Below are 25625 nucleotides of genomic sequence, written 5' to 3' on the forward strand. Positions count from 1 at the left end.
TGCCTCCATCACCGATGCTCCTTTACAGTCTCTTGTGGAGGATTAGGTGCTGTAGGTGTCCGTGCCCACACCATTTCAGACTGTTCTCGTGTGATGACACAGATTTCTTTTCTCCACAGGGAAGGAATGCTGCAACCCTATACAGTGAGCGCGCACAATTAAACAGTGCGTGCCTCCACAGCTGGCCTACAGAGGCCACGTCACATCAGCACAGACGGTGCAGGAAGCACTGCACCGTGTGCAAAACAGCCTGATACAAGACGGCACACCAGGTCCTCGGCATCTCTAATGTTTATGTGCCAAATGTACACTTCACTGTTACACAGTGCCTTACTGTGTGTGTGTGTGTGTGTGTGTGTGTGTGTGTGTGTGTGTGTGTGTGGTGACTACTGTGTCACTCAGTGTCTTAGTATATTCCTTCATGTGGAAGCAGAATAAAAGCTGGTCGGTGGAATTCTGATATTGTATTGTTTCAATGTTACAATGGCAACTACTGCATTTACCAACAATTCTAGTTTCTTGGAGACATATATGCTGCAGTTCTCCACAGTAAAAAATTCAAATGATTTTTTATTGGGCACTGTTGGACTATTTAGCTTCCAACTTCAAACTGTCTCTAAGGCATCTTTGAATACTATTTACCTTCTAGAATAATAAAAACACACTTTTAACTTTTATACTAAAAAAAAATTCTACTTTCTGAACATTCTGGAGACTGACAAGCACGACAGACACATTTCACACTGAAGAATTTCCTGTTTTATTGCTGGCTCCAAACATATTTTCCTGGAGTGTACAAAGCGGTCAGGAACAGTCTGAAAAAGTCGTAACGGTGTTACAGGGCAAGTTTTGCTGAGAAATAATTGTTAAGAGAAAATTCGATAGACTGCACAATGTCCAAGTTAATTAGCTCTGAAGTTGACCAATCAGGTCATTGTGTGTGCAAATTCAACCAGCCCGCTAGACATAATTAGTGTCAGTTGTTCTCAAAGTGTACATGTTACTGCACGAGGCTGCTCAGCCTCTGGTTCAGGTTTGATCCTTACTAATGTCCCACATCCAATTTTTGTATCGCTCGCTTGTTGTTTTAGGAAACCAAATGAAAAACATATTTGATGACATCACCTCTGGTGGGTCACTTGAATTTGTGTGCACAATGGCCTGACTGGCTAACTTCAGTGCTAATTAAATCAGAAATGGTGTGACGTGCTGAATTTTTTCTCTCACATTTATTTCTCAGCACGACATACCATGCAACAACCTTACAACTTTTCAGACTGTTTCTGAACACCCTGTATATTGGCCTTTGCGATGTTAGCTACTTACTCAATGGGACGTCAACCTATGCGCTATAGTACTGCTCTGCCATTAAAATCTGTTGAAGCATGTCTGTATCTTTTAAACAGTATGATTGGAAATCCTTGCAATTAGTTCATGTACTAGAATTACAAAGGTCAGAACATTCCCACAATATTTCTCTGGTATAAGTCAGTGGAACCGCAACCTCAAGTTTAGCTGGGAGTTCTTCCACAAGATGAGTCAGGTCACACTGCCTGCACTTAATAACGCTCCCTATGATTTTTTTTTAAGGATGTCACAACTGTCTTCTGTTCAAGTTATTACAGATTTCTAAAGGCAACTACAGGAGCCAGGCAAACAGAATAATATTGGTTGCAATACAACCTAACATTGTAAAACACTGAGTTATGAATTGATTTTCTCTGTTTGAAAATGCACAGGCCAAGAGAGAAGTGTCTGTTTCTGAGTTCCAAGATAATAAAGATAGGTTGGCTGGTTGGTTTGGGGGAGGGTACTAAACAGCGAGGTCATCCGTCCCATAGCATTAGGTAAGGATGAGGAAGGAAGTCAGCTGTGCCCTTTCAAAGGAACCATTCCAGGATTTGCCTGAAGCGATTTAGGGAAATCACGGTAAACCTAAATCGTGATGGCTGGGGGTGAGTTTGCACGGTCGTCGTCTTGAATGCGGTTCCAATGTGCTAACCACTGCAGCACCTCACTCAGTTGACAATAAAGATATTACTTTTATCAGATTTCATATGAAAGGCATATACAATATACTTGAAACAATCAAACTGAAAGACTCGATGCCGCCTCATCACACAAAATGTTCTTCAACAAAAGAATCGACAACAGCAGTCCACAGAAACACATACAGAAGCAACTGCTTGCAAGAACTAAGATGCAACATTGGTAACATTAAGAAGGAAAGAGGAAACTTCTAGAAGGAAATTAGAAGTATACAAAAAGCATGGTAAAAACATTAAGGCTCGAGAATGTAAAACATTTTTAAAAGATATACATGGTGGGCAAAATAATAATGGCCCAATAAAATGTTTATAATAAGACTGACACAAAGTTGTCCCTTGTTAATGAACATGACAGAGGATGCTACCGTTGACGTCGATGCACTGCTTTGCTCGCTTTACTGAACTGAGGCGCGCTCAGCAGCTCTACCCGAGAGACAGTAGTGACAGTGTTTCCAGTGTTTTGCTGGCTCTTGTAGTGCGTGAGGATTATTTGAGTACAGCAGACTTTTCAGTTAACCTCACACCCAAGAATCACAGGGAGATCACATGATCACGGTAACCAGGAGATTGCAGTGTTTCTGCTGAAAGTCCACTCTTCTCCAAACAACTCACGTGCTCATGACAAGGTTGTCATCGCAATTTGTGCCGTTGATTCGTCTAGCTGAAACTATCCATACAGTTGTTCATCTTCTGTGAGTTGATCCACATATCGGTTAAATGTTTCTGAAGAGACAAGTTAGCATTCACAGTTTGGTGAAAGAATCTCATTACAATGCGGATGTCAGACACTGTGGACCAAACACCCATCTCGTAATTATGCAATGGCTCTTCAAAGCACTGTTGGGAATACTCTGATGTATATTGGTAAATGTTCTGTAATTTCACACATACTGACAAGCTAATCCAGGCCTCATCTGAAGAATTGAAGACTGTCCGGATTCCACTTCACTCAGAAACCATTAGCACAACTCAATGAGTGAAAGTTCACCTGGAATCTTTAATCTGTGCACAACAGTAAATTTTTAAGGATACAGATGAAGGTCCTTTTTGATAATGTTTCAGCATGATGATCTCGTAATTACCACTCACACTCGTAAATGGCATTGTTACAGGGTTCTCTTCACTTGAACATCTTAAGATGTTCAAACTTTTTGGATGGTTGAGGTTTTTATTCATTACAGAGCCTGTTGTGTGTCACTTTTTCACCAAGATTTACATTGCAGACTTTGCTGGAGGTTTTGCCTAAACACTTCCCGTCTTAAACGCTCGCACAAACAGTTCTGCACACATTCGCATGAACGCTGTTTTTCTCGCATAACACTCAACAACAAACACATGCCATTTTATCACTACCATCACTTTGTGTCGCATTTAGCTGGTGACAAAACACAACTGCTCCTCTCACTAACTCACACATAATGATTCAGTGAAGTACTTGGTACAGAGCATACAGAGGACACGCATGCGCACAAGTGTGACAACAACTGACTGGTGCATCGAAATCACAGTTTCCATCAGTTTCTGTGATGGGCAGTTTGCAAAGTCAGTCTTGTAGATATTTCCCAGGCCAACTGCATTTTGCCTGCCTCGCAAAACTAAAACAACTGGGGGTATGTTACATCACTGGGAAAAAGTAAGAGATCTTTGGGTAAAAGATGCAAATCAAGATGGATAATGCACCAAAGTCAGAGCTATAGCAGATAACTAATTATAATGAAGAGTACTGAAGTTCTGAGCATTCTCATCATATTTCTCTGTTGCCCCCATTTTCCCATATTCAAATCGTAAACCGTCGGACTGTGTATACTCCGTACGCCATTTACACATCCTGCCGAAATATGGCCTAGTCAGAATGTTCCGTCGGCGTATCCAACGCCTCGGGCGTGCACGGCGACCCCGGGTCATCATCCTCGTCCGACGAAATGCATACAACCTCCTCTTCGGCCTCAACGTCCGACGTGTCCGACGCCACCTCCTCCTTCATTTGTAAACAATGAATTATGTGGCAGTCAGCATGTACAACATTCAATCGTGATATTAATGCCTCATCACCAATAGCAAACTCATTCGACACAAATTGGGTGGTTTTAATCTACATATTTGTGAAATAGAGCTCTCACGAATCTGGTAAGTAGTAGTTAACCAATAAGAGTGTAGTGACACAAAGTCAGCCATTCCATGACCAAAGGATTCCTGAATAAAATTTTGTACGACCAAAAAGCAGCAGAAAACCTACCTGCTAAAAAGAAACTCCTCAGTAAATTGTATGAGAACTGACTGTATAAACATAAGTACACAATAAGAGAGAGATTTGCAATAAGAGTGGGATAACATCAGAACTATAATAGCAAAAACTGCTCAAGAAGCCACTAGTTGTAGAAATCAAAGGAAGAAGTCCAAGAAATTAAAATACATTAATATACTAGAACGATGATTCAGAGAGATTCCTTAAAAGAAAAAAGTTGTATATCACAAACTACTACAAATCCAGACAAGATAAAGATGAATACAAAAAAAACTAACAACAGGAGTGAAGCAACTCTGTGTTGTAACAAAGCAGGTGTATTTTTCCCCATTATGTTTTTATTTTCCCCAAAATTTTTATTTTTTAAAATTTGATTTTGCAAATCTACAGTATTATTTATATGGTCTGTGCACAGTACCCAAAATCTTGACTATTAAATCACAGTTACCCAATTATCATTATTATTTCTTTCCTTTCTCAGACGTTATGCCTGGTTATTATTATTATTATTATTCACTGAACAATGGAAACTTCAGGTAGGAATATCAACAATATAGGAAAAGACAGATTGTTACTTACTGTAAAGAACACACAATAAGTTGCAGACAGGTACAATTAAAGCACACTTACATAAAGCTTTCGGGGGGGGGGGGGGTGCGGGAGGGGAGAGAAGGGGAAGGGATTGTAGCGTATGGGTGGAGGGAGTAAGAGGGGGGAGGGGGGAGAGGGGAGGAGAGAGAGAGAGAGAGAGAGAGAGAGAGAGAGAGAGAGAGAGAGAGAGAGAGAGAGACGAATGCTGTCTGGTGGAGTTTGCAGAGATTAAGAGTGCCAACAGGGAGAGTGTCAGGAAGTTGTGGTGCACCACAACCTCCCTGCACCTCAACCTCCTGACACTCTCCCTGTTGGCATTCTAGTCCTAGTCTCTGTAAATTCCACCAGACAGCGTTTGTCTCTCTCTCTGCACCCAAACACTACAATCTCCCTCCCCCCCCCCCCCCCCCCCTCCAGATTGCTGCTTCATCCCCTGTGGTAGTTGCATTCTGGCCCGACATACTGGAGTTCGTGGTCATATGTGCATGACGTGTGCTTGTGTTTATGAATGGTGTGTTTTTCTCTTTTGCTGATGAAGGCTGTGACTGAAAGCTTTATGTAAGTGTCTTTTAATTGTGCCTGTCTGCAACTTAACATGTCTTCTTTAAGATCGATTAGATTCTTTTGGTTAGTCAGAACTCATAAGTGTAATTGGTTTACCTCAAAACCATGCTAATTACAAATACCAGTAACATTTAACTTTTTTATAATAATTCATATGTAAACATATACCCAATAACTAATGACCTGATAAAGTAGATCAAAAATATATACAAATGAGTGAAGCAATTGTACAGCCAATGTCGAAGATATGGCAGTAACATTTGCAAACCTTTAGTTTCAGATTAATTAGCATTCTTAACTAAAACATTGTTACTGAAGTAGAATCCCATATTTTGGCAAGCTAGACAGCATAATTCAATAGAAGTTATTGTTGTATCTAAAAGTTCACATTCAGAAGAAACTCTCTCCACTAATCAGTTAATTAGGAATGTAAATTTTTAATTGTCACTTAAAAAACTCCAGTAAACAACAACAGAAACTTCAGTTTTAATTAATGTTATCCTATAAAAGAGAGACTGCTGGAAGCCATTTTAGTCAGTCTGCGGAAGGTCATAATATGAGCAAGATCTGTGCTCAAAATTACTGCACAATGTAGGCAGACAAGTTAGCATAAATCACGTTGGGCAGAGTTTTATGTAAATTCCATGTTAGAGAGTTTACAGTGTGACTATTTTTCAATTATTGACTGTGAACTCTCAATTCATTTCATGAACTGTGTTATCTTGAACAATGCATTCTGCAATCTCTGACAATAGTGTTGGACTGTGAACCACATTATTTCCAAATTATACTTACTGTACACATTGTCTATGTACTGAGTTGACTGTTATATTCCAAGGAAAGTGATTTGTGAAAATGTCTTAAGGATTTACTCACCACACGTAAATTATTGTGAATCAGTATGTCTATGTAAAGTTACTGCACTCGAACAATCATATTATGGGACATCAACAGAATGTAGTATGTGACCAACCATTTATCTGCACATAAATTATGATAATTGAGACTCAAGCTGGCCATAAACAGTTATTTAATGTCAAAGTGCAACTGAAGTGTTTTCGACTGTAAACCTGGTGTGGAACACATAATGTAAAATAGCCTACCTATGACAGACTCGACTGAGGCACAGCTACCGGAGGCATATTAGCACACGTGAATTAGGGTGAAGTCACAGCAGGTCAGTTAGACAGTAAAAAATTCTATTCATAGAAGGCAAGAATTTTCATACAATGTAATGAAGTACTTTAATAAAGATAAAAAATATGAATGTTTAAGTGATAAGTAAGTTACAATGGTTAGATTTCTATAAAAAGCTTTGGACAAAAGAGTACGAAGCAAATGGAAGAGGAGACAGAATTAGAGGATGTGCTACAAAAAGTGAAAAACGGGTAGACATCAGGATACAGCAACACACACACTGAATTGATGAAGTTTGTGTCTCCTCTTATGAAATTATGTTACTTCTCTTCTTCAACAAATGCTGAACTATGATGGAAATTCCAAACAGCTGAAAATTAGTCACAGTAACAAATATACTTAAGAAAGGGGAGAGGAAAATACTCCGACAATTATAGTATTTCATTACACAACCTTGGACCAAGATGTTTTTCAAGATAATAACACGAAAACTCTCTGCAATTTTTGGGAATAGTTTATTCAAGGAGCAAACTGAACTCAGAGGGGGCGGTTGCCATTCAGGCAACACATGTAAAAAGAAAAATAATTGAAAAGGATGCACAATATAATAGAGAAACACATTTGCTACCTACTGACTATGTGGAAGCCTTTGGCGGTGTAAATAGGAGAACACTGCAGGAACTAGTAAACAGAAGAGAGACACCACACCACTTACTAAGAGCAATCCAACAAATGCAACAAGGTTCTAAAATTGCCATTACCAGAAAAGAGAATGTTAAAGTAGCGACAAATTTAAGCTTACCACAGAGATGCAGTTTGTCTCCAATGCTTTCGATATCTACTGCACATTTACAATTATGTGGAGACAATCGTTGAAAGAAGTAAGAGTTTTAAACCCATTACTCTATCCAGCAGAAGTATGCAACATTCTTTACTGATTACCAGCTTCTTACAGCTGACAGCAAGGACAGCCTTCAAAAACCCATTCTTAATTTAAATATTACTGGCAAGTGCTAAACTTAAAAATAAAAGTCATAGCTTTTAAGGGTCAAGACACAGTTCCAAGCAAAACTGCAATAAACGAGCAGAAAATAGAGCAAGTGAATGAATCCAATGTCTTGGAAAATACCACGTCCTTCACAAATGAAAAAATTTGAAAGATTCAGTTGTATTCATGGAACCATATACAGAACACTGGATAAAAATGTGAGGAAAGAAACCATAGTGAAGTTCTACAAAACAATGGCAACACCATCTAAAGTTATGGCTGGAATACTTTGACAATAACAGCTAGGTACCAATGAAAAATACTAGCTGCAACAATGGAGTTTTTATGAGAATAACAGCTGGCTATTGTTTATCTGATTTGATACAGGACAATCAGACAAGAACTTTGAGTTAAAAAGCATAAATGAGCAGATCAGGCAGCAATAAATTGATTGGAGAGATCAAGTCATAAGAATGAATGAAAATGGAATGTCTAAAATAGTAATGAATTCTGAACCAATAGGGAAAAGATCAATAGGTACTCCAAGAAAAAGGTGGAGATATCAGGTAGCAACTGAACACAGACAATAGAGGCACCAAACTAAAGAATATGATTGGCAAATGTCTAAAACTGGGAGGAGGAGGAGGAGGAGGAGGAAGAAGAAGATTATAAGCACAAGTCTTTACAGATAAAACAGAATGAGAAATTACATGTAAGTTAACATATTTTCAGCATCATGATGTTTATACTTCAAACTTACTGACAAACTGAAATAGTTGTGATTTGAGACTTGAAACTGGACAACTGACATTTTGCAGGAAAAGTACTATATATATAGCTGTCTTGGATAGAAATGGTACCCAGTTTTAAACCAGTGTACACACTACCATAATGTGAAAAATTCATTATTTTATTTTTGCAAATAACTCTGTGGAATGCAAATAAGGCTCATCCATTTCTCTTGCCTTTCAGATTATTTATAAGCAACACGTTTCTGAAGGGTAAAATTCTGATTTGTGTGTATTATCATTTAATAAATAAATTAATTAAATTTTATTAGCTTAGAGCACAACAGAAAAAAGAGAATTTTTGTCTCTCATGCATCAACCAAAGTTTGTGATAACGTGCGTCCACTTTGACCAGTTACCTAACTGTGTGGTGCAACGCCACAGAGTGTGTGATGTTTTTTGAAATGGACCAAGTTTGTAGAGGGCATGTTTGAGTATGCCGTGGTGCTCTCTATTGTGGGTTGTTTATGTTTGTCAACCGAGTAAGATGTTAGCGATTTACTAGGCACTTTTGAGTGCTGTTTGTGATAGTAGTATTCTGGCAATTTGCAAGTGAGTTACTTTCAAGTTGGCAGTTATGGGTAATAGATTCATTTTCATGTTTGGGGTTATTACTGCAGTGTATTGTTTATAGTTGGAGATTTACTTTTATGTTTCTTTTTCTTCTATTTTTAATTTATGGATATGATGATTGAGGAAAGTTGCTGCATCTGAGGCCACCAACCAGTATAACGTCGTGTTGTTGGCAAGACACAAATGTAGGGTCTTCTATGCTGAGAGGTTCCTCATTTAAGAAGTTTAGGCTGGCCATTTGAGAGATTGTGTTTATGACATTGTTTTTGCTGTCCCTAGATTTGTGTGTCAACTGACTTTGGTTGGTAAGTGTCTTTTTTATGGTTTAGCTGCATAATCATGCATTTCTTGTACGTAGAAATTGATGTTAATGCAGTTTTTATGAATTTTTAGGCTGTGTCGTTAGTTGTTGGTAATGATGTTCAACTATGATTGGCAGGTATCAACAAGTTTGTTTTACATACTTTGGTAAGGTTGGAGTTTCAATATTAGTTATATGAGTAAGTTTTGGAGATTTGTCGAGTTGTGTGCGATTCTGTGGTATGGTAGACTTTGAGTGATACGTATCATAGACTTCATTTGAGAATGGAAAATTGCTCAAGTCACACCAATACCCAGAAAGGGAAGTAGGAGTAATCCGTCGAATTACAGGCCCATATCACTAACGTCAATTTGCTGTACGGTTTTGGAACATATACTGTATTCGAACATTATGAAGTACCTTGAAGACACACAATCAGCACGGATTCAGAAAACGTAGTTCTTGTGAAACACAGCTAGCTCTTTATACTCATGAAGTACTGAGTGCATCCAACAGGGGATGTCAAATTCATTCCATATTTTTGTATTTCCAGAAGGCTTTTGACACCGTTCCTCACAAGCATCTTCTAACAAAACTGTGTGCCTATGGAATATCGCCTCAGTTGTGCGAGTGGATTTGTGATTTCCTGTCGGAAAGGTCACAGTTTGTAGTAATAGATGAAAAAACATAAGTAATATCCGACGTTCCCCAAGAAGGAGTTATAGGCCCTCTATTGTTCGTGATCTATATTAAAGATGTAGGAGACAATCTCAGTAGCTGTCTTAGATTGTCTGCAGATGATGCTGTCATTTACTGTCTTGTAAAGTCATCAGATGATCTAAACAAATTGCAAAACTTATTTCGATAAAATATCTGTATGGTGCGAAAAGTGGCAATTGACCCTCAATACAGAAAAGGGTGAAATTATTCACACGAGTACTAAAAGAAATCCACTAAATTTCAATTAAGCAAAAAGTCACACCAATATGAAGGCTGTAAATTCAACTAAATATTTTGGGATTACAATTACAAATAACCTAAATTGGAATGATCACATAGATAATGTTGTGGGTACAGCAAATCAAAGACTGTGATTCATTGGCAGAACACTTAGAAAGTGCAAAACGTCTGCTAAAGAGACTGCTTACACCACGCTTGTCTGCCCTATTCTGTAGTATTGGTGTGCGGTGTGGGATCAGCATCTAGTAGGACTGACGGATGACATCGAAAAAGTAAAAAGAAGGGCAGCTGGTTTTGTATTATCGCGAAATAGGGGAGATAGTGCCATAGACATGATACGTGAATTGGAGTGGTAATCATTAAAACAAGGGTGTTTTTTGATGTGACGGGATCTTCTCATGAAATTTCAATCACCAGTTTTCTCCTCCGACTGCGAAAACATTCCGCTGGGACTCACCTACATAGGGAGAAATGATCATCACGATAAAATAAGAGAAATCAGGGAACGCACAGACAAATTTAAGTGCTCATTTCTCCTGTGCGCAGTTCAAGAGTGGAACAGTAGAGAGACAGCTTGAAGGTGGTTCATTGAACCCTCTGCCAGGCACATTATTGTGAATAGCAGAGTAATCACATAGATGTAGATGACCTACATAGGTCAAGCGAAATTTCTGGTACTGTGTGATGGAGCTAAATATGGGTTCATGACTTCATTGCACTAAACAAGTCAAATGAAATTTCCAATTTTATTGTGGATCTATGGACCCGGTTTATGAGTAGTCTGTTTGGCTAGCCTGTCAGCAAGTTCATTTCCCAGGATTCCAATGTGTCCCACAGCCCATACGAAGACCACTGACTGTCCACATTGTTTATGTCCTCAAACAGACTCTCGGATGGCCATTACCAAAGGATGGGCTAGGGCAGCACTGGTTGAGAGGTTTTAAGGCACTCGAGGAGTCACGACAAACGAGGAAGAGCTCCCCTGCGCAGGAACAGATATGCTCAAGATCGCAAGAGATGGCTACTAGCTCTGCAGTGAAAACAGTGCAGCTATCTGGCAAGGAGTGCAAGTGAGTATGTCGTGCATGAGCATAAGCAAACCCGACGTAGCCATTATCCATCAAGCCATCCGTGTAAACTACCTCTGAACCCTGGGATGAGACAAGAGTAGAGAGAAACAGGCTGTGGAGGGCTGCAGAGTGAACCGAGTCTTTTGCAACCTGTGAGAGGTCTAGATGAAGCTGTGATAGAGGTATACGTCATGGTGGTGTATGTGAGTGGACCCCGAGGACAGGAAAAGACTAGAGTTCAGTGAGAAGGGACTGGACAAGGACTAGAATTGTAATCCCCAATCTGGGCTGCCGTTGTAGGAGATGGGTCGCCGTGTTAGGGAAAAGGAGATGGTAATTTGGACAGTCAGGCACGCTGCGAATGTGTGCAGCAGTTATCGCCTGATCTGCAACGGAGGAACGCCAGCTTCCACGAGTAGGCTGCTCACAGGGCTCGTTTGGAACACTCCCTTTGCAAGTCAAACTCCACAGTGGTGTATAGGGGCCAGTATCTGCCAAGCTGAGGGCAATGCTGAAGCATATGCCATGCTCCCATAGTCCAGACTGGACTGTACAAGGGCTTTGTATAGCTGCAACAGTGTAGTGCGATTTGCACTCCAGTCGGTGTTACTCAGGCATCGAAGAATGTTAAGTTGCTGTCAACACATTTGCTTAACCTGACAAAGATGGGGAAGCCACGTTAAGCGGACATCAAAAACCGATTCTAAAAAGCAATAAGAGTCTACTACATTAACAAGATGATCATCGAGATAAAGTTGAGAACTGTACAATGGCGACAGAAGTGCACGATGCAAGTCTTGGAGGCTGAAAACTGAAAGCGGTGGGTGAGGGCCCACGATTGCACTTTCCGCAGCGCTCCCTGTGTCGACGTTCAGCCCCACCAATAGATGAGCAAAATGAAATACAAAAGTTGTCAGCATATAAGAAGGACGATAATGAGGACCCCACAGCTGCTGTGAGGCCACTAATGACCACTAAAGAGAGTGGGACGCTCAGTACAGAGCCCTGCAGGACCCCATTCTCTTGAATACAGGAGGAAGTGTGTAAAGCACCAACTCGAACTCTGAAGGTGAGGAGCGACAAAAAGTTGTGTATAAAATTCAGAAGCAGGCCCCAGTTGGATGAATCAACAGTTCCTTGTTCCTCAAGTTGCCCCTGGCGGAAGACAGTGCCTTGGTGGTTGCTGGAAATCGCTGCAGCCATTAGGGATTGTAGGCGGGAACATATACCATAACTGACAAAAGGATTTCAAAGACAGTTTCAGACTTCCAGTCCCCAAAAGTAATGGTTTAGCTCTTACCAGTCAGGTAGGAAACAAAGAGTAATTTTAACTTCAAATGGAACCAATTATTCATCAGACTGGAAAACAGTTCCCCAAGGAGTCCCACAAGGTTCGATATTGGGTCCCTACCTGTTTCTTTTTTACGTAAATGACCTACCACTTGCTATTGATGTTCATTCAGTCTTATTTGCTGATGATACATCAGTTCTAATTGAAAATGAGGTATCTGAAAATATTCCAGAAAAAGCCAAAAATACTTTAGAAAAACTTGAATCTTGGTTCTATCAAAATGGACTAAAACTAAATGTAACTAAAACCAAAATGACGCAATTTGAAGCTAAATCAGTAGAAAGGAGTGAAATAAAGATAACTTGCAATGATCAGGATATCACAGAAGCAAACCACGTGAAGTTCTTAGGCCTAAATCTTGACAAAAATTTAAATTGGAAGGTACACATAGATTACTTAGCAAATAAACTGAACAACTTAGCATTTGCAATGTGTATTTTGTCAGGTGCCACAAACATGGATACCAGAAAGATAGTTTATCACTGCTACTTTGAGTCAGTTATTCGTTATGGCATAATCTTCTGGGGAAATTCAGCAAATGTCACTAGGCTCCTAGTATTACAAAAGAAAGTAATTAGAAACATGTGTGTTGCAAAAAAATGGGAATCCTGTCGACCACTGTTAAAAAATTTAAAAGTACTATCTATCCCCTCACTTTACATATATGAGATGGTGGTGTTCCTATATAGAAATCAACATACACTAGACAATTTCCATTTTGACCACAACTACAGCACTCGCCACAGAGATAACTTCAAACTTCCAACACATCGTTTAAAACTTTATGCCCAAACGCTAGAGTATATGGGGTTAAAAATTTTCAATAAAATAAAAGGCAGTAATATATTTAAAATGGAGATTGGTTCACTGAAAAGATTGCTCTTTACTCTCCTGGTGGAAAAGTGTTGTTATTCTGTCGATGAATTCATTGAGGACAGCTTCACAATCTGAACACAGGGATTGTAATAGATTTATTATTTTATGTACATGTGTAGCTGTAACTTAGAAATGTAATATATAATGTAAACTTTTGTATTTCTCTTAAAAAAGTGAAAAAAAAGTTTCTTTTGTAAACCTTGACATGTCTCCTGTACATCAAATCAAATGATTTGAAAATTGTATGTAATGAGATGAATAAACCACATCACATCACATGTCCCAGTCAATAACGGCAGTGGAGACAATCGCCAAAAGTTTGAGACTTCAATGAAGAATCTGAGCTGATAACATCTACTATCCCTGACAGACCTGCTAATATACTATTAGGGGACATCAATGCATTGGTGGGTCAGGAAAGAATAAACAGTGAGAGGACATGTAAGTCACGGAAGGTCCACTAACTACTGCACAACTGAACATTATTTATAAAACTTCCTGGCAGATTAAAACTGTGTGCCGGACGGAGACTCGAACTCGGGACCTTTGCCTTTCACGGACGGCAAGTGCTCTACCAACTGAGCTAACCAAGCACGATTCACGCTGGCCAGTAAGTTTCATATCAGCGCACACTCTGCTGCAGAGTGAAAAATCTCATTCTGGATTATTTATAAATATTATATTTTGACATTGTGTTTTTTTTCTCTTTTACAACTGTATTTTTTACATACAAAACCTTCTGTTAACAAAGTTCTGTGCTGGATAATGTTCTTTGACCAAAATTAGTCACATGATAAAGAATAAATTAAACATCAGTCTATAGTTTTAAATTACATCATTTCTACAATTTATCAAACAAATGAAAGGCAATCAACAAAAAATATTTTGAGGTCATGAATGTTAAGAAAGAAACCAATATAGAAACCCAGCACTATTTAACAACTTCCAATGGAAATTCCACCCCTAACACTACAAAGTAATGTCAGAGGAATAGTTTTTTTAAAATTTTATATGGAGAGATTGAAACAGAAGTGCAACAAATACTTTGTTGATTCACTAATACTGAAATCACCAACTGGATTCACATGAGCATACGCACAGCTACACTTAGAAAGCATAGTACACAGATGTGTGTGGGGGGGGGGGGGGGATGTACCCTGCGAACATGTAGCCTGCCTCCAGGAAAGGGGATAAACAACTCCAAAGAGCATAAGAGTCAAGAATGGATAGCATGAAAAACAAATGAATCAATAGAACAGAATTTACAAAGGAACAAAATGAGACTAAAATTTAAGCACAACCTTTCAAAACGTGAACCAATTACCTTTTGCTTGAAAGGGGACTGAAAACTTGCAACAAGCAGTCGAGAAATCTCTCCACTGTTGGCTAAATACTTAGTACAACTGTTGATCTACTGTGAATCACAAATTAAGCTTTCTATGGAATACGCACAATGTAAATTGCATTCAATAACAGTAGATATAGGTCTGACTCAAACTGATTATGAAGTTCAATGACAAATGAACTTCTAGAGAGAGTTCACAATGAAGATTGGTCTGATGTCTACAAAAAACGAAGTTTGAATACAAAATTCAAAATATTTCTACAAAAACTGATGAAGCACTTTGATACAGACTTTCTTCTAAAAACAGTAAATATCAGAAAGAATAAAAGAGACAATGGCTGGATTACTAAGGTGATTCGAATTTCTTGCCAGAAAAAGGAGAACTGCGCCAAATCTGCAAGGAAAATAATGTCACAGCAGATATGCGCACCCACTACAAAACTAACACAAAGATTTTGCAAAAGGTTATAAAACAGACAAAAAGAATGCAGAATGACTGACACGCATATAAAAATTCTACAAGTAAAGTAAAAGCAATGTGGGACATCATAAATATGGAAACAGGCAAGAAATTGTCTTATTACACAAAGAAATAAAGTAATTACTGAATCAAGCAAAATAGCACATATATTCAACAGCTACTTCACTGCAATGGCTGAAAATTTACTGAAAACTAATTTTGTTGGAAATCAGAAGACAGCAGAAAATCAGATCAACAGCTGTAAATTATCAGTGTTTGTGGATCTGTAAGCAAGGAGCAAGCAGTCCGGGCTGTTACAGAACTAAAATCAACATACTCAGCAGCAGTTGACAGCATGCCCAGCCAAATCTTACAACTGTCTGTCGAATACATTATTGAGTCCCCTCACTCCTGCATGTAACTGCTCATTTGAAACAGGCATCTTCCCTCATCAGTTATTAAAATATTCAAAGCTGGTGACAAAGATAAAGTTATAAACTATTGCCCCTTGCATTAACATCCTGTTTTCAAAAATGCTGGAAAGAAAGTACAATAAGTTAATAACTTTTATAAATAAAAATGGAGTATTAGCCTGTTCCCAACATGGTTTCAAAGTAAGAAATCAACTGAGACGGTAATCCATGAATGCATAACCACTGTTATAAAAGCCATTGATTAAAAACAGCAAATAGCAGGTATAGTTTTAGACAATTACTGCTTTCAACATGGTAAATGACAGAACACTTCTAAATAGATTTGAGTACTATTGCACTAGGGGATTGGTAAAGGAATGGATTCGTCTATTTACAACTGTCATAGCAAAAAACTATATTGCTGTTTGAATATGTTATATCGCAAAATTAGAGAAGGGAATTCAGTCTTACCCAATAAAAAACTATGGCAAATCTCTCCCCCCACCCCTTTCAATTCCGGTGAAAGGAGGAGCTGTTTATTAAACCCTTTCGGCATGAATAACAGGCCAGTAATTATACCATGAAACCGATACAGCGTTCCCCTCTTATCACAGTCCACGCAAACAAAAATGCGAATCTCTATTTCAACTCAAGATATATTAATAACGAAATACAATCATTTTTTAAGCTCGTGATAATTATATTATGAAACCCTCCTCTAGGTCCTAATACACTGGCGTAAGTAGCTACAAGTAACTAATGATAATTACAGTATTATCATCCATCTCTCACGTGCAATCTGCAGATATAACACGTAAAATAAAACTCGTGTCACAAAATTGTTTTAACCCTTTGTTTTCAGTAATGCCTTCCTGCTCTCATTGATTACCCTGAAATTTAAAAACAAAACAATGCAATACCAAAAAGGTTCAAATCAGAAACCTTCATTTATTCCTTTTCCTCTTGTCCATAACTTCCATTCCCTGACAATTACATGTTTTGCAACACTGCACAGACTCCGTTGTCACTTGCTATTCGCCAGCTGTCAAGCCAAAGATATTGCTTGTAGATCGATGGCCTCGTTCATCGTCCTTTTAAATTCCGTGTCGCATACAAAACATTTAAAATATAATAAGAACAATGAAAGCGGATTTTTATACTTCGTTAAAGGTCAGTTCACACGTTATCTCCCACGGCATCAAAACATTCCACAGTGCATTTCAAATTGTGGCAATCTACATCTATATCTGCATCTACACTTTGCACAAAAGGGGGTGAACTATGCTGTCACAAAAATCTTTGGTCATTTGTCAAATGACAGATAGCCAACCAATATTTAAAAACAAATTAAAAAAAAAATTCTGAATGACAACTCCTTCTACTCAATAGATGAATTTTAAGACATGAAGTAGTAACTATAAAAAGAGTCTAATCAAAACTTAGGTTAAACTGACACGTTCCACATCATTACAGAATGTCGTAATGATGATTTATGGAAAATGTAGTAATGTAATGTAAACCACCATGAGATGTACGGCAGAGGATACGTCCCACTGTACCTGTTATTAAGGTTTCTTCCTGTTCCATTCACGTGTGGAGCGCGGGTAGAATGATTGTTTGAGTGCTTTGTGTGTGCAGTAATTATTCTAATCTTATTCTCACGAACCCCTATGTGAGCGATACGTAGAGTAATTATATAAACCCAGTTCTCGAAACTTTGTTAACAGACTTTCTAGTGACAGTTTACGTCTATCTTCAAGGGTCTGTCATCTCAATTCCTTCAGTATCTCCGTGACACTCTCTCATGGATTAAACAAATATGTGACAATTCATGCTGTCCTTCTCTGTATACGCTCAATATCCCCTGTTAGTCCTGTCGCGTAGGGGTCCCAACACTTGAGCAATCTACATCTACGTGATTACTCGGATAGTCACAATAAAGTGCCTGGCAGAGGGTTCAATGAACCATCTTCAAGCTGTCTCTCTACCGTTCCATTCTCGAACGGCGCGCGGGAAAAACTAGCACTTAAATTTTTCTGCGCGAGCCCTGATTTCTGTTACTTTATAGTGATGATCGTTTCTCCTGTTGTAGGAGGGTGTCAACAGAATATTGTTGCAATCGGAGGAGAAAACTGGTGATTGAAATTTCATGAGAAGATCCCGTCGCAACGAAAAGCGCCTTTGCGAGTCCAGTCTTTCTCGGCGTATTCCAATGATGAATTTTTCTCGGGTTATCAGCCGAATGGTGGCGTCGTCTTGTCGCAACGTTTCGATGAGTTTCTTACCTATCAACTTCGCCAGATGAATTTATGAAATCGCCTTTGTTTTAATGATTGGCACTCCAATTCACGTACCATGACTGTGGCACTAGCTCCCCTATTTCACTATAATACAAAACGAGCTGCACTTCTTAGAACTTTTTCGATGTCATCCGTCAGTCCCACCTGATGCGCATCTCACACTGCACAGAAACACTCCAGAATAGGGCGGGCAAGCGTGGTGTTAGCAGTCTCTTTAGTTGACCTGCTGCACCTTCTAAGTATTCTGCCAATGAATCGCAGTCTTTGGTTTGTTCTACCCATAGCATTATACACTCCTGGAAATTGAAATAAGAACACCGTGAATTCATTGTCCCAGGAAGGGGAAACTTTATTGACACATTCCTGGGGTCAGATACATCACATGATCACACTGACAGAACCACAGGCACATAGACACAGGCAACAGAGCATGCACAATGTCGGCACTAGTACAGTGTATATCCACCTTTCGCAGCAATGCAGGCTGCTATTCTCCCATGGAGACGATCGTAGAGATGCTGGATGTAGTCCTGTGGAACGGCTTGCCATGCCATTTCCACCTGGCGCCTCAGTTGGACCAGCGTTCGTGCTGGACGTGCAGACCGCGTGAGACGACGCTTCATCCAGTCCCAAACATGCTCAATGGGGGACAGATCCGGAGATCTTGCTGGCCAGGGTAGTTGACTTACACCTTCTAGAGCACGTTGGGTGGCACGGGATACATGCGGACGTGCATTGTCCTGTTGGAACAGCAAGTTCCCTTGCCGGTCTAGGAATGGTAGAACGATGGGTTCGATGACGGTTTGGATGTACCGTGCACTATTCAGTGTCCCCTCGACGATCACCAGTGGTGTACGGCCAGTGTAGGAGATCGCTCCCCACACCATGATGCCGGGTGTTGGCCCTGTGTGCCTCGGTCGTATGCAGTCCTGATTGTGGCGCTCACCTGCACGGCGCCAAACACGCATACGACCATCATTGGCACCAAGGCAGAAGCGACTCTCATCGCTGAAGACGACACGTCTCCATTCGTCCCTCCATTCACGCCTGTCGCGACACCACTGGAGGCGGGCTGCACGATGTTGGGGCGTGAGCGGAAGACGGCCTAACGGTGTGCGGGACCGTAGCCCAGCTTCATGGAGACGGTTGCGAATGGTCCTCGCCGATACCCCAGGAGCAACAGTGTCCCTAATTTGCTGGGAAGTGGCGGTGCGGTCCCCTACGGCACTGCGTAGGATCCTACGGTCTTGGCGTGCATCCGTGCGTCGCTGCGGTCCGGTCCCAGGTCGACGAGCACGTGCACCTTCCGCCGACCACTGGCGACAACATCGATGTACTGTGGAGACCTCACGCCCCACGTGTTGAGCAATTCGGCGGTACGTCCACCCGGCCTCCCGCATGCCCACTATACGCCTTCGCTCAAAGTCCGTCAACTGCACATACGGTTCACGTCCACGCTGTCGCGGCATGCTACCAGTGTTAAAGACTGCGATGGAGCTCCGTATGCCACGGCAAACTGGCTGACACTGACGGCGGCGGTGCACAAATGCTGCGCAGCTAGCGCCATTCGACGGCCAACACCGCGGTTCCTGGTGTGTCCGCTGTGCCGTGCGTGTGATCATTGCTTGTACAGCCCTCTCGCAGTGTCCGGAGCAAGTATGGTGGGTCTGACACACCGGTGTCAATGTGTTCTTTTTTCCATTTCCAGGAGTGTATATGTGATCGTCCCAATTTAGGTTATTTGTAATTGTAATTCCTAAGCATATAGTTGAATTTAAAGCCTTCAGGTTTGTGTGACTTACCGCGTAATCGACATTTTAGTGGATTTCTTTTAGTACTCATATGTATAACTTCACACTTTTCATTATTGGAGGTCAATTGCCACTTTTCGCACAATACAGATATCTTATCTAAATCATTTTGCAATTCGTTTTGGTCATCTGATTACTTTACAAGACGGTAAATGACAGCATCATCTGCAAACAATCTAAGGCAGCTACTGAGATTGTCTCCTACGTCGCTAATATAGATCACGAACAATAGAGGGTCAATAACACTTCCTTGGGGAACGCAGGATATTACTTCTGTTTTTCTCGATGACTTTCCGTCTATTACTATGAACTGGGACCTTTCTGAGAGGAAATCACGAATCCAGTCGTACAACTGAGGCGATATTTCATACGCACGCAGTTTGGTTAGAAGACGCTTGTGAGGAATGGTGTCGAAAGCCTTCTGGAAATCTAAAAATATGGAATCAGTTTGACATCCCCTGTAGATAGCACTCATTACTTCGTGAGTATAAAGAGTTAGCTGTGTCCCCCCAGTACCATATTTTCTGAATCCATGCTGACCATGTGTCAGTAAATCGTTTTCGTCTTTTCTTTCGAATACAGTAATGTTCCAGAACCCTTCTGCAAATCGAAGTTAGTGATATGGACTTGTAATTCAGCGGATTACTCCTGTTTCCCTTTTTGGGTATTGGTGTGAACTGAGCAATTTTCCAGTCTTTAGGTGTGTATCTTTCTGTGAGCGAGCGGTTGTATATAATTGCTATTGTATCAGCATATTCTGAAAGGAACCTGACTGGTATACAATCTGGACCAGAGGCCTTACCTTTATTAAGTAATTTTAGCTGCTTCGCTACACCGAGGATATCTGCTGCTATGTTTCTTATCTTGGCAGTTGTTCTTGACTGGAATTCAGGAATATTTACTTCATCTTCTTTGATGAAGGAGTTTCGGAAAACCATGTTTAATAGCTCTGCTTTTGTGGCACTGTCATCAGTGATGTTACCGTTGTTATCACTCAGTGAAGATATTGGTTGCGTCTTTCCGCTGGTATGCTTTATGTAAGCCCAGAATCTCTTTGGGTTTTCCGCCAGATCCTGAGACAGAATTTCGTTGTGGAAATTATTATAAGCATCTCGCATTGAAGTCCACACTATCTTTTGAACTTCTGGCAAACTTTGCCAATCTTGGGGATTTTGCGTTCTTTTATATTTGGCATGCTTTTTTTGTTGCCTCTGCAACAGTGATCTGACCCATTTTGTGTACCATGGGGGATCAATACCATCACTTTATAATTTATGTGGTATATATCTCTTAATTGCCATTGGTACTGTTTCTTTGAAATCATTCCACATCTTTTCTATGCTTACATGATCAGAACGGAAGGAGTGGAAGCTGTCTCTTAAAAGGGCATTAAGAGCATTTTTATCAGCTTTTTTAAATGAACGTTTTTGCGTTTCTTTTTGATGGTTGAGGGTGTTATGGTATTCAGCCTAGCAGCAACTGTCTTTTGGTCGCTAATACACCCTATTTGTCCAGGATTATTTGTTGCTAAGAGGTCAAGTATGCTTTCGCAGCAGTTTACACTTCGAGTGGACTCATGTACTAATTGTTCAAAATAATAATAATAATAATGGCGTGTGACGATGGTCTCCCGTCGGGTAGACCGCTCGCCTGGTGCAAGTCTTTCGATTTGACGCCACTTCGGCGACTTGCGCGTCGATGGGGATGAAATGATGATGATTAGGGCAACACAACACCCAGTCCCTGAGTGGAGAAAATCTTTGGCCCAGCCGGGAATCGAATCCGGGCCCTTAGGATTGACAGTCCATCGCACTGACCACTCAGCTACAGGGGGCGCACATTGTTCAAAATTATTTTCTGAGAAAGCATTCAGTAAAATTTCGGATTACGTTTTATGTCTGCCACCGGATTTAAACGTATAATTTTTTCAGCATATCGAGGGTAGATTGAAGTCACCACCAACTATAATTGTATTAGACTCAAGTTTTCTTTGAACTGTCCAGCAACTATATTTTCTGAGTTGGGGGTTCGGTAAAACGACCCAATTAATAGTTTAGTCCAATTGTCGAGGATAACCTCTACCCAAACTATTTTGGAGGAACTATCTACTTCAATTTCGCTACAAGGTAAACTACTTATGACAGCAATAATTACTCCTCCACCAAATGTAGTTAATCTATTCTTTGTGAACACTGTTAGGTCGCTTGAAAAAAATTTGGCTGAACTTATTTACGGCTTTAAACAGCTTTCCATACCTATAACTATTTGAGCTTCAGTGCTTTCTGTTAGGGCTTCGAGCTCTGGATCTCCCCCAACACAGCTACGACAATTTACAACTACAATACTGATCGTTTCTACAACTACCTTATGCATTTTACCTGCCCCCTTTTGGACGGATGCCCTTCTGTGGTTTCCTGAGACTCTCTAACCTAAAAAACCGTCCAGTGTGTCTTCCACACACACCCCACTATACAGTACTATTCTAAGATGTGTCGGACGAGTTATATCTAAGCAATTTCTTTTGTAGATTGACTGCACTTTCCCAGTATTCTACCAAGCTTTATCCTCAACTGAACCTATGCAATCATTCCATTTCATATCCTTACAAAGTGGTACACCCAGGTATCTGTATGAGTTGACCCATTCCAACAGTGGCTCATTGATATTATAGTCAAAAGATACTACATTTTTGCGTTTTGTGAAGTGCACAGTTTTACATTTCTGAAGCTGCCAATCTCTGCACTGTACCGAAATCTTACCAAGATCTGACTGAACATTTAGGCAACTTCTCTCAGATAGCACTTCGTTACAGATAAATGCATCATCTGTAAAAGCCTGATTTTGCTATTAACATTTTCAGCAAGGTCATTAATATACAACATGAACAGCAAGGGTCCTAACACACTTTCCTGGTTCACAGCCAAAGTACTTCTACATCTGACAATGGCTCTCGATCCAAGATAACATACTGTGTCCTCCCTACCGAAAAGTTCTCAGTCCAGTCGCAAATTTCACTTGATACCCTGTATGATCGTACTTTTGGCAATATGTATAGGTCTGGTACCGAGTCAAATGCTTTTTGAATATCAAGAAACACTGCATCTACCTAGCTGCCTTGACCCAAAGCTTTCTGTGTGTCATGTGAGAAAAGTGCGAGCTGGGTTTCACATGATTAATATTTTCAAAAACCATGCTGGCTGGCACTGAGGAGTTCATTATGTTCAAGATGTCTCATCATGTTTGAGCTCAGAATATGTTCTAAGATTGCACAACAAATAGCTGTCAAGGATATTGGACTGTGGTTTTGTGGATCACTTCTGTCTCTCCCAAACAATTTCACAGGCAGCTTCAATTTCTATCTCAGTGGATTTGAGATTTTGGCTGCAGTGGCAAATACACTACCTCCATTTTCCATTTGCCTATCCTTTTTATATACACTTACATCAAGTTTTTACCAGCTTTCTGTACCTAGTATTATGTGAGCTTCACTGCTTTTTATGAGCGCTTCAAACTCTTCCACTTTGTTGTAAATGCTTCAGCAGTTTACCGTTAGGATTTTAATACTCTCTGCTGTGGGAGGCCTTTCTTTCACTCTTACAAATACACTTCTGGGTATCCCCTAGTTACCGTTATCTGGATTCGATGGAGAGTCACCTAATCTAAAAGGCTTGTGTGCACCCCACACACTGTCAGCTACCTGAGTACCAGCCTCTTATGTGTAGTTCTCACCTGACCTATTTAGGGGATCCTACAGTTCTGAACTCTGTGTCGCAAGTCCAGGAAGTCGCAGCCTAGCTTGTCACAGGTTGCCACTTCACGCCATGTCAACGTTTCTCGGGCAGAAAGTTTTGACGGTGGTGTCATCTGCAAACATTGGAGTTTAACTTGTATTCGCCACACTCACTCATGTTTCAGAAGTGGATTTTGTGCTATTCCGTGTTCTTAATCTTTGTTTTATTATTGAGCTTAGTTTTTGTGACAAATTGTGAATGTTCCATGATGACTTGGATATTTTTTTCCATCGAGTGTTCTTCCACAGGGGAAAAATTATTTAGGGTTTCCAATAACAGAACAGACTGATGCGCATACTATATATAAATAAGAACGTAAGTTGATAAAGAAATTTTCATTATATGAAATTTTATGTATAACGTTGGCTGTATTGAAGGAGAAAAATAGAGTTGTTAATGACGTTATTTGTTATGTGCCGATTGTACAATCTTGGAATAAATCCAGGGACGGTGAACCAAGGGTATAGGCTAACCGTGGTTAGCTTCGAGTGTGCATTGCACAACGCAATTTCATTCTGTGGTTAGTTATTCTCGGAGTAGCTTTCCCATCACAGTCTAAGATAATAGTTGCGACTTTCTCTGGTGTGAAAGTTGTTACAGTTTGACAGTTGGAGAGATACTAGCGCTCAAAGTGGTGAGAAAGCAAACAGTGACATTTGTCGTTAGGGCAATGAAAGTTTTATGTGTTTTCCTAATTAATTAATGAAATATGCATTACTAAGTTTCCAAGGAACATGAATTATCGTGAAATAAATATAAAAACACCCAGATTTCTCTCTTCAGTGACATAAGGTACAACTAAAACCCAATTCACACAATCCGTCACGCCACCTCCTGTCAAAAAATTCTGCAATGCATTTCAAATGGCGGCATTATATACATACATACATACATACAGTATATTAATACTTGTTCCATACATCATGAATATGAGATTTTGGAATGATGTGGAATGTGTCACTTCAGTAAGTATTCTTTATACAAAGTAATTGATTTATATTTTTACAGCTACTATACACCTAACAATTCATGTATTGAGTAGAAGGGGTTGTCATTCAGAAATTCTTATAATTTGCTTTTAAATGCTGATTGTCTATATGTCAGACTTGTAATGCTATTTGGCAAATGACCAAGGATTTTTGTGGCAGCATAATTCACCCCTTTGTGTGCCAAAGTCAGATTTAACCCAGAACAGTGAAGATTATCGTTTCTTCTAGTGTTGTAGCTATGCACTTCGGTGTTATTTTTGAATTGGGATGGGTTATTAAGGGGAAATTGTACGTGAAATTTGTTGAAACTTCACATTTTCTGTTTTCTACTCCGTAATGTGCTTTGGACTTTCCTGAACATTTTGATATACAATACATTAAAATCAGACAATTGTGAGACCTTCAAATAATATTTAGAATGCTGATGTGTGACTGTCAAATTTCGAGGCTATGCATGTACTGCCACAGTTGAGCAGTCATATCTTGGGAACTACATGGTCTAGAAGGCTGTGAATTGCTTTGTTTTGTGCCTACTGCTGCGTCTCAGACGTGGGATTACGAATAAACAAATCAGTTCTTTGTTTCTGATACTAGTTTTCATTGAAAGTAGTGTGAATGAGCCCTTCAATAATGTGTGGTGCTGTGTGCCAAAATATGTATTTGTTGGCCTTATGACTCTAAAGTTAGCAGTGTCTGATGCTGTAATAACTTTTAATGGTGGGAACTATGAAAGGCTTGAGGTTCTGGAGAAGTTAGGGGTGAGATGTGGACAGAACACAGCTAAAGGACTGTGGGAACTGGATGAGCTTCGTGTAAGTAAAGCAGAGTTAGCTGTTCAGCAAATGACAAAAGAAGGAAGAAAGAAAAGGAGGAGGCAAGTACTGGGCTGTTGTGACATTGAAGAAAACACAGACTACGGGCCAGGGCAATTCTAGTGCATAAAAGGCGCCGGAATCTATGTCTGTATAAGAATATGTTGTAAAAAAAAGTTTTCATATCTCTGAACTACATTTTTTGCAATAAA

General features: G+C 39.9%; 1 protein-coding gene across 4 annotated transcripts in view; it reads right to left on the bottom strand.

Moving 5' to 3' along the window:
- LOC126259514 (uncharacterized) overlaps positions 1–16797 on the bottom strand; it is a 71570-nt gene extending 54773 nt beyond the window's left edge. Inside the window, exon 1 of one of the 4 annotated variants that reach the window (XM_049956369.1) lies at positions 16653–16797. The gene's annotated coding sequence lies outside the window, so the exon portion shown is untranslated. Of the gene's footprint in view, positions 1–16630 lie in introns of all 4 variants that reach the window. The other 3 variants (XM_049956371.1, XM_049956372.1, XM_049956370.1) reach the window with 3 other exon arrangements.
- Positions 16798–25625: the final 8828 nt, after the last annotated feature.

The sequence above is a fragment of the Schistocerca nitens genome, chromosome 5 (genome assembly GCF_023898315.1).
Source record: "Schistocerca nitens isolate TAMUIC-IGC-003100 chromosome 5, iqSchNite1.1, whole genome shotgun sequence".
Lineage (NCBI taxonomy): Eukaryota > Metazoa > Arthropoda > Insecta > Orthoptera > Acrididae > Schistocerca > Schistocerca nitens.